The sequence below is a fragment of the Drosophila suzukii genome, chromosome X (genome assembly GCF_043229965.1).
Source record: "Drosophila suzukii chromosome X, CBGP_Dsuzu_IsoJpt1.0, whole genome shotgun sequence".
Classification (NCBI taxonomy): domain Eukaryota; kingdom Metazoa; phylum Arthropoda; class Insecta; order Diptera; family Drosophilidae; genus Drosophila; species Drosophila suzukii.
Genome location: NC_092084.1, coordinates 31,908,012 through 31,918,067, shown reverse-complemented (window position 1 = coordinate 31,918,067; position 10,056 = coordinate 31,908,012).

Here is a 10,056-nt window from a genome sequence, read left to right as displayed (position 1 = left end):
TGTCGGTCGATAGCCAAAGAGCACGATCTTGCTCACCATGCTTACTTACGGCTACCCCTACTCCGACGGCGTGGAGTCAACAATGCAAAACCCCCCCACCATCAGTTTCGACCCCTGGCGCACCAACAACATGCAACGGTAAAACTTCTGCATCCGCACTAAATTTGTCAGCAGCAACTACGGCTACGGCAAAAAAACCAACGACAACCACAGCTACGACTATTATTTCGGAATCGACTGCAACCGCAGCTCTAAATACAACGGCAACAAAAACAACGACAACAAATCAAAACCAAAACAAAATTCAGCAAGCGGGTCCGGCCATACAGACCGGACTAGATCGGTACATCCTTATCAAGCGTAAGCTTAGCCCGCAGAACACCGCGGTAGGTAACAAGTCAAAAATAAACCGTGTCCAAGTAGAAGATATATTACCCGGGAGATCCGACAGCAATCGATTTGCGCTTCTAGCAGAAAATGAATCAGGACGGGCTCAGGAGACCCAACCGAAACCTAAGCCCCCACCAATTTACATTAGGGAGAAAATCTCGAACGCCCTGGTCAACAAAATTGTTGCGCTGACCGGAGACGGAAACTTTCATGTTGTTCCGGTCACAAAAGGGGATATCCATGAAACCAAGCTTCAGACCAAATCTGAAGAACATTTCCGAGCAGTATCCAAATACCTGGAGGAAGCTAGGAAAAGCTACTACACGTACCAACTAAAAAGCAGCAAGGGCCTGCAAGTGGTAATAAAAGGAATCGAGCCCGACGTAACCGCCAAGGAAGTTATCGATGCTCTTAAGGAAAAGGGGTTTTCTGCAAAGAACGTCAGTAACATTATAAACAGGAACAAGGAGCCGCAACCATTCTTCAGGGTCGAGCTGGAGCCAGACAGCAGAGTCTTGAAGAAAAATGAAGTGCACCCCATTTATAACCTGCAATACTTATTGCACCGAAGAATTAACGTGGAAGAGCCACATAAAAGGAACGGCCCAGTGCAATGCACAAATTGTCAGGAGTATGGACACACCAGGGCATACTGTTCGCTTCGAACAGTCTGTGTAGCTTGTGGAGACTTCCACAATTCGGCTAACTGCCCTGCCAACAAAGAAGACCCCAAAAAGAAAAAATGCGTTAACTGCCAAGGTAACCACACGGCAAACTACAGGGGCTGTCCGGTCTACAAGGAGATGAAGGACCGCATGCGAAAAGTGATAGCAACGCGTCATCAGAAAACCCAAAATGCGTACACTTACTCGCGTACGACGCCGGAAGTATTTTTCGGCACGGCTGCAAGATCCTCCTTTGGTCAACTAAATACCCAGACAGGATTCTCATACGCCGATGCCCTTCGATCGGGGACGGAAAACCCACTTCAGTCTAATCTAGGAAACGCTCAGCAGATCCAAGAACAGTCGCAAAGCACTCTGGAAACTATGATGGTCACCATGCAACAAAGTATGATGGAACTCATGTCATTCATGAAAACGACCATGCAAACACTGGTTCAAAACCAGAACATGGTGTTACAGCTACTTGCAGCTAAGCAGTCCAAATAATCAGATGGCAAACCTACGAATAACAATGTGGAACGCCAATGGCGTTTCACGGCACAACCTTGAAGTAACACAGTTCCTGAATGAAAATCATATCGACATTATGCTACTGGTAGAGACGCACCTCACAAACAAATACAACTTCCAAATAAGAGGCTACACTTTCTACCGCACAGACCATCCAGATGGTAAAGCCCACGGCGGAACCGGCATCCTAATCAGGGAACGCATCAAGCACCACTTTCACCAAAGGTTTTCAACTAATTACCTGCAAGCCACGTCTATCAAAGTGCAGTCAGGCAACGGAAACCTCACCATAGCCGCTGTCTACTGCCCGCCTCGCTTTACAATTTCTGAAGGACAATTCATGGACTTCTACAACTTGCTTGGAGACCGCTTTATAGCTGCAGGGGACTATAATGCCAAACACACGCACTGGGGATCACGCCTTGTGACTCCCAAAGGAAGGCAATTATACAATGCAATCATAAAACCGAACAACAAATTAGACTATGTTTCCCCTGGCAGCCCCACATACTGGACAACAGACCCCAGGAAAGTTCCAGACCTAATAGACTTTGCGGTGACAAAAAACATTCCCCGCAATATAATAAGCGCCAAAGCGCTTTCGGACCTGTCGTCGGACCATTCGCCAGTGCTAATAACTCTTCTTCAAAGCACAAGAACCACAGATCACCCCCTCAGGCTGACGTCGCACAGAACCAACTGGTTAAAATATAAAAAGTATGTAAGCTCACACATCAAATTAACACCTCACTTCAACATCGAAGCGGACATCGACTGCTCTACCGATGCTCTTGAAGAAGTATTCGTGGAGGCAGCCACTATCTCAACACCACAAGGCAGGGACGCGCAAACCAACCACTTCAAAACTAATCTGCAAATTGAACGGTTAGTCCTAGAAAAGAGGCGCCTGCGACGTGCCTGGCAAGCCAACAGATCGCCGTCATCAAAACAACGTCTTAAGGAAGCCACCCGCTCACTAAATCGAGCTCTAAAGCAAGAAACAGAAAATGCACAGCTGCAGTACATTACAAAACTATCGCCAACCAGTACAAAACATCCTCTGTGGAGGGCTCACCCAAATCTGAGCTCTCCAATCGAAACAGTGACTCCGATAAGAAACTCATCTGGCATCTGGGCCCGCAGCGACGAAGATAGAGCCGAAACTTTTGCGTTACATCTAAGAAACGTCTTCCAGCCGAACCCTGCCACTGGTTCATTTTTCCTACCACAAATCGAATCTGAATCTATTTCCCTACCACCATTGTTTCAGCCAAAGGAGATCGCGAAAGTCATTGGGGAACTGAAACCAAAAAAGGCCCCTGGCGGTGACCAAATAACCCCAAAAATGTTAATTGAACTTCCAAACTCTGCTATTGAGGTTATCTGTAAGCTCTTCAATGGGATTATAACTCTCGGCTACTATCCGAAAAAATGGAAAAAATCTATTATCATTATGATACCGAAGCCCGGAAAAGACCACACAATTCCGTCATCCTACAGACCAATTAGTTTATTATCGTGTCTGTCTAAGCTGTTCGAAAAATGCCTTCTAACTCGCATAACACCATATCTAGGAGCACACAATGTTATCCCTGCTCATCAATTTGGATTTCGTCAAAACCATGGAACAATCGAACAAGTTAACAGAATAACATCAGAAATACGCACAGCCTTTGAGCATCGGGAATACTGCAGCGCAATATTCCTCGATGTATCTCAAGCCTTCGATCGAGTATGGCTAGATGGCCTCAAAATCAAAACACACTTACCTGATTACACTCACAAGCTTCTTGAGTCGTATCTATACAACAGGACCTTCGCAGTAAGGTGCAATACAACAACATCCGACGACTACATTATCAAAGCTGGAGTCCCGCAAGGAAGCGCGCTAGGGCCTACTCTGTTCCTCCTATACACAGCGGATATTCCCACGAACGAGCAGCTAACAACATCTACGTTCGCTGACGACACCGCAATTTTAAGTCGCTCGAGGTGCCCAGGCCGAGCCACAACACAGCTAGCAAACCACCTCCTCGTAGTAGAGAGGTGGCTATCTGATTGGCGGATTAAAATAAATGAACAAAAATGTAAACACATAACGTTTACTCTCAACAGGCAAACATGCCCTCCACTATTATTGAATAATACGCAGATTCCCCAAGTCAACGATGTAACGTATCTCGGCGTCCACCTTGACAGACGACTAACCTGGAGAAGACACATCGAACGCAAGAAAGTACATCTAAAACTAAAGGCCAGCAGCTTCCACTGGATTCTTAACGCTCGTTCGCCCCTGCGTCTGGACTACAAGGTTTTGCTCTACAACTCCACTCTCAAGCCCATCTGGACATATGGCTCCCAGCTATGGGGGAACGCCAGCAGAAGCAACATAGACATTATACAGCGCGCTCAATCGAAAATCCTGCGAACTATCACTGGGGCACCATGGTATATTCGCAACCAAAACATCCACAGGGACCTAAGCATTCTTACCGTTAAAGATGAAATAGACAAACAAAAAGCGTCCTACAACGAAAAACTCTCTGTGCACCCCAATCGCCTCGCAAGAGGCTTGACTTGGGCTTCCAGCCGATCTCGTCTACAACGCAACGACCTGCCAAGCCAGCTATAACTTTCGAGCCCCTTTAGCACAACATCAGTCATATGACTGTGAGTTAGATTAATTAGTCTAAGATTTGATACACTTATTGTTAGTATCCAAAGGGAGAAGATTCAATAAATAAATAGCAAAGCATTTAAAAAAAAAAAAATTAACTCTTCTTCTTATTTGCCTAAACAGGCTTGGAGGAATAGATAAATAAAAATATAGCTCGGTTTAATAATAATTGGCGCCCTAACGTGAAAAAAAGGAACCCACTAAAAATTAAAATAATAAAAACGCGCGAAGTCTTATTTTATTATACTACTACCCGGAAAGTCGGACCCCTACCGAAAGTAGTCAGCTAAAATCAAAAAAAGTGAGCGAGAATCTTAAAAAAAAGAAGAAATAAACCCGCACGAAAAATCAGTTAAAATCAAAAAAAGTGTAAAAAAATAATCCAGAAATTTAAAAAAAAAATACCCCTTGCCCGCACGAGAAAGCAGCCCTCGCCCCGCAACAGTCACCGCAAACAACCAGCCCCTTCGCCCCGCTCGAGAGATCGGAATACACCAGCTGCACTAACAAAAAAATATGTAAGTAGGCTGTTTTGATTATTCGCAAAATTCTCAGTAGAAAACGGAAATAAATATAGAATATGAATAAATTGCCTGTGAGTACAATTCTGCAGGTAGAAAAAACTTAAAGTTAAAGGAAAAAATCTCTAGAATTTTCTGATGTCTGTCTAGACTGAGAGAAAAAATGTTCTCCCAAATTAAAATGTATTTATAAAAAATACGATAAAATAAAAAAAAACTGTACTGGTGCCTTAATCATTTGTAAAAACTACACTAGGGATTTTTTCCCCTTCCAGAATTTCTTGAAACAAACATACAAGATTGCTTTAAATATTAAACAACCAAAAAAATTTTTTTTAATTTAAAAAGTATAACAAATTGTTTGTTTTCACTTTTTTTTTATTTTTTAAAATCAAATTTATTAAAAACAAATTTGTTTTTCGTCTTAAAAGTTTTGCGTCTTTAAACAAATATTGCGTGTTTAAAACAACGTAATAATAAAAAAAACAGATTTAAATGTTTTTCCGATTTTGTACCCAAACTATTAAACGAGTTTTTCTCGAAAATAAAAAAGAAAGCCCTTGCCCTTATTAAAACTCATATACAGAAACGACGACTTCAGCTCGTCGGGAGATGAAATAATAGAAGAATAGCGAAAAAGATTAAAAGTAAAGTAAATAAAAAGGAAAAAACCGAGAGGGGGCTTGCACCCCATCAACTAGCAGAAGCCAAATTGTTTTAAAAAAAAGTGTTCTATAAAGCCCCGAACGGATAGAAACCCATTCGCAGGAAATGGAGGCTGCCTCCATATCGCGAATATGGAGGCAGCTATAAGCGCGGCCTTAGAAAGACTTGCTGTCTTTCGACGAGAAATTAGGTACCATCATAGGGGAGTTCGATAGGCTTAAAGTGAAAGCTCCAAAAATCGAGACATTTAAAGAAATCATTATCACACCAGGGGTAGATTGTAATGAGCGTCTAGATATTATAAAGTCGGTTCCCGAGTTCGATGGGAAGCAGGAGACACACATATCCTGGAGACAGGCAGCCATTGCGGCCTTTAAGGTCTTCGAGCTTTTTAATGGCAGCAGTCGGCATTATCAAGCAGTGGCCATTCTCAAAAATAAAGTTAGAGGTTCGGCAGCAGCCGTATTAGCTTCGCTTAATACAGTGCTAAATTTTCACGCCATCTTGGTACGTCTCGACTTTACACACGCAGACAAAACTCCAAAGCATGTGATTCAGCAAGAACTAAGCCTGTCAAGGCAAGGGGATCTACCACTTCTTAAATACTATGATGAGGTTGAAAACACTCATCACTTCTTACAAATATGTCTGTATTAAATGAGAAATTTAGGGAAGACGCACTCCATGCGTTCGCCTCTGGCTTGAAAAATTCATTAAAAGTAGCTGTTTTCCCAGCACAACCGCGGGATCCCCCAACAGCATTGGCCGTAGCCCAAGAAGCTGAGTCAAGTAACGATAGGAGCAAATTATTGGCCAGCTTTGCCCGACATGCTGAAGAAAAAACAAATAAAACAAATAATTATCAACCACCTTCGTGGAAAAATTCCTCACAACGGTTAAATTCCCCCAATCGCAAACAAAATCAAAATACAAGGGCAATAAAAAAAAACTCACTTTGTAAAAAATCAAGACCGGGGTAATAATAAAACTCCCTCTTTCAAACAAAAGCCAAGCCCATATTCAGGAAATAGTCAGGCCAGGCCCGCACCGGAGCCGATGGATGTTGATACTCTCTCGCAATTCAAACAGTCCACAAATTGGCGAAAAGGGCAGTCAACACGGAGCCAACAAAAAACAAGAAAGAACGCTATAGTCGAGTACCTCGACTATCAGATACCCGTTACTCAGCTTAAGGGACCAAAGGGAAATGGAGATATGCAAGCAGCAAAGCGAGATTAAAATGCGCCACCTACCGGCGGTAGACAGATTTAAGCGTTATGGGCGTTAAAGTGGGCGTGGCAAACTTTTTTTTGGGTCAATCGACAGGTATTGATGAGAACAATACATTTCAGTTAAAATTTTTATTCTAGTATTAAAACTGTAGGAGCCACAGTTTTGCGCGGCTTGTGGGCGTTAGAGTGGGCGTGGCACTCTGCCGAGGTCTCAGCGTTCATGCGGACAGACAGACGGACAGACGGACATGGCTAGATCGACTCGGCTAGTGATCCTGATCAGGAATATATATACTTTATGGGGTCGGAAACGCTTCCTTCTGCCTGTTATATACTTTCCGACGAATCTAGTATACCCTTTTACTCTACGAGTAACGGGTATTAACAGTCGACGATAGATACCCTATTCCCGCGATTTCGATCATATTGTCAAATATGGGCAAATCTAAATTTTTTACAACACTTGATCTTAAATCAGGCTTCCACCAGATTGAACTGGCGGAAAGGGATAGGGCAAAAACAGCTTTTTTAATAAATAACGGTAAGTATGAATTTTGTAGATTGCCGTTCGGCCTAAAAAATGCTCCGAACATTTTTCAAAGGGCTATTGATGATGTATTACGGGACACAATTTCAAAGACATGCTACGTGTATGTCGATGATGTAATAATTTTTTCTCAGACAAAGGAGGACCAAGTTGATGATATTCACTGGGTTCTCGAGAAACTCTTACAAGCAGGCATGAGGGTGTCCCAAGAAAAATCAAAGTTTTTTAAAAAAAGCTTTGATTATTTGGGATTCATAGTATCAGAAGGGGGCTTACGAACCTCACCTGAAAAGGTCAAGGCTATCAAGGAATTTCCCCTACCAAAAACCCTTTTCAATCTCCGATCCTTTTTGGGCTTAGCTAGTTACTATTGATGCTTTATTAAAGGTTTAGCATCAATAGCGGGACCCCTTACAGGAATGCTAAAAGGGGAAAATGGAAAAGTAAGCAAGTATCAATCGAGGAAAATTGATATCGAAATGACTAAACAACAGAGGGACGCATTTCATAAGTTAAGAGAAATCCTAGCATCAGAAGATGTCCTATTGCCATACCCTGACTTTACGAAGCCGTTTGATTTAACAACGGACGCTTCAGGTCTTGGTCTGGGGGCGGTATTATCCCAAGGGGGACGCCCCATTACCATGATCTCTCGCACGTTACGTGATAACGAAAAAAACTTCACAACAAACAAACGGGAGCTACTTGCCATAGTCTGGTCCCTAAAAAACCTCCGCAACTACTTATACGGAGTAAAAGATTAACACATTTATACTGATCACCAGCCGTTAACGTTCGCTGTGTCAGATAAAAATCCCAATGCGAAACTAAATCACTGGAAAGCGATTAGAACAAGCTTTCAAAAGAGCAAGATTAATATTAGAATCAAATAAAATAAAACAAAAATGTTTTTATAATAAAAACTGTTTAGATTTTGAACTAAAAATTGGAGATCAAGTTTTATTAAAGAATGAAACAGGTCACAAATTAGAATACAAATATACGGGACCATATACAGTAATTGGTATAGGAGTTAATGATAATATAATAATTTCAAATATTAATAAAAAAGAACAAAAAGTTCATAAAGATAGGTTAAATACAATTTTTACGTGTGGCCATACATAGAATAAATACATAGAATAAATACATAGAATGCGTACAAAGAATAAATGCATGGAATACATAAATAAATAAACAAAAAAAAAAAACAAACAAAAATTTTACAAAAAAAAATATAAATATAAAAAAAAAAACAACATGATATCAATATTTTCTGATTATAACAACATTTTTGAATAACATAATGTTTTCCAACTTTCTTATATTTCTTTTACGATACAAAATAATTTCTATAACTTTTGAATTTTAAAATATATAAGTACTAAAAGATAATTTCAATATCTACAAATAATTTCATTTTTATTACTTTAAAAAAAAAATTTAATTAAAAAAAAACAAAACATATTTTATAGAAAATAACTTCATTACATTACGTTATTTTTCAAAAGGAGGGAGATGTAGTATGCATGTATCATTGCAGCGAGTATTCACTGTAACGACACCAACATTGTGTTACAGTGTACTTAAAAACATACAAAAGTCTCGGCCGCTAAACTCGTGCGGCCAGCCTATTAGCCAAATACATTTGTGAACATATACTTTGATATATATGACGACCGCTGCCAATGTTTGCAGGCAGCGCAGCCGCAAATAGCTAGCTGTAACTCACTCGAATTATGACCATCAATCAATAAAGAACAAGCTTGGCCGTTGGCCACTATAACCAAATCTTTTACTTTATTCTGAGGATAATAACACACATCAATAAATTGGATATAATTAATACATGGCGACCGTGACAGTGATGTCGCAGCCGAAGCAAACAAAGTTTTAAATTGAAGTGCAATTAAAGTGCAACAAAAACCGAATTGTGTACACCCAACAAAAATAAGTGCACCAACAAAAAAAATTTTGAAGAAAATGGTTATATAAAGACATAAAACAAACAAATGTTATTGGAATGATGCAAATGCTGAGGAAAAGCTATTAAAGGAATAATCTACGTTACTACCTGTGCGAGGACCAGCACCGGCGCCGCCTAAACCCATAGGCCAAGGACGACTATAAGAGGATAAAAAGTGTGGGAGGCATGGCAATTCCTCCTACACCTACGTTGGTAAAGTAATGAGCATAAACGACAACGTTGGACTGGACAAAGCTGCTCCTGTCGAGCAAAGGGATGCACCGAGTCTAAAAGAAGCTCTAGAGGTGTATCCAAACGATGGACCACGCCCCCTCACAATAGCTGAGTAGAGGGCACGCCAGCAAAAGAAGAATCAACCCAAAAATAAGAGGAGCGGCAAGAGAAAGAAACTCTTGCGCCAACGGAGGCTGGCTAAGGATTTAATAAAGACGGTAGCGACACCTGGAGAAGCGCAATTACACAAGGCCGAGCTAACTAAGATTGAGGACAAACTTCGTACTGGTGCGAAGTAACGTAACAAGGCTGCATTAATTGCCAATGCCTAAGTTACCTTTAATATTAAAATCTTACACTCAAGCCGATGCGTGAAAACGCTGCTTGAAAACTACTAACCCCATGTTAGGCTTTATAGTAAAATCATATGGCAGATATTTTAATTATATAGAGCGACAAATTGTAAATCTGCCATGTGAAAAAATTACTATCCAAAATATTTTCTTTTCTTTCCAAACTTTTCTTTATGAACAATAGTATATCTAAATCAAAAGATTCGCCATATATACTTGGCATAAAATATAGAATTTTGGAAAACATTCCCAAAATGGGTTTTGTAGACACAAA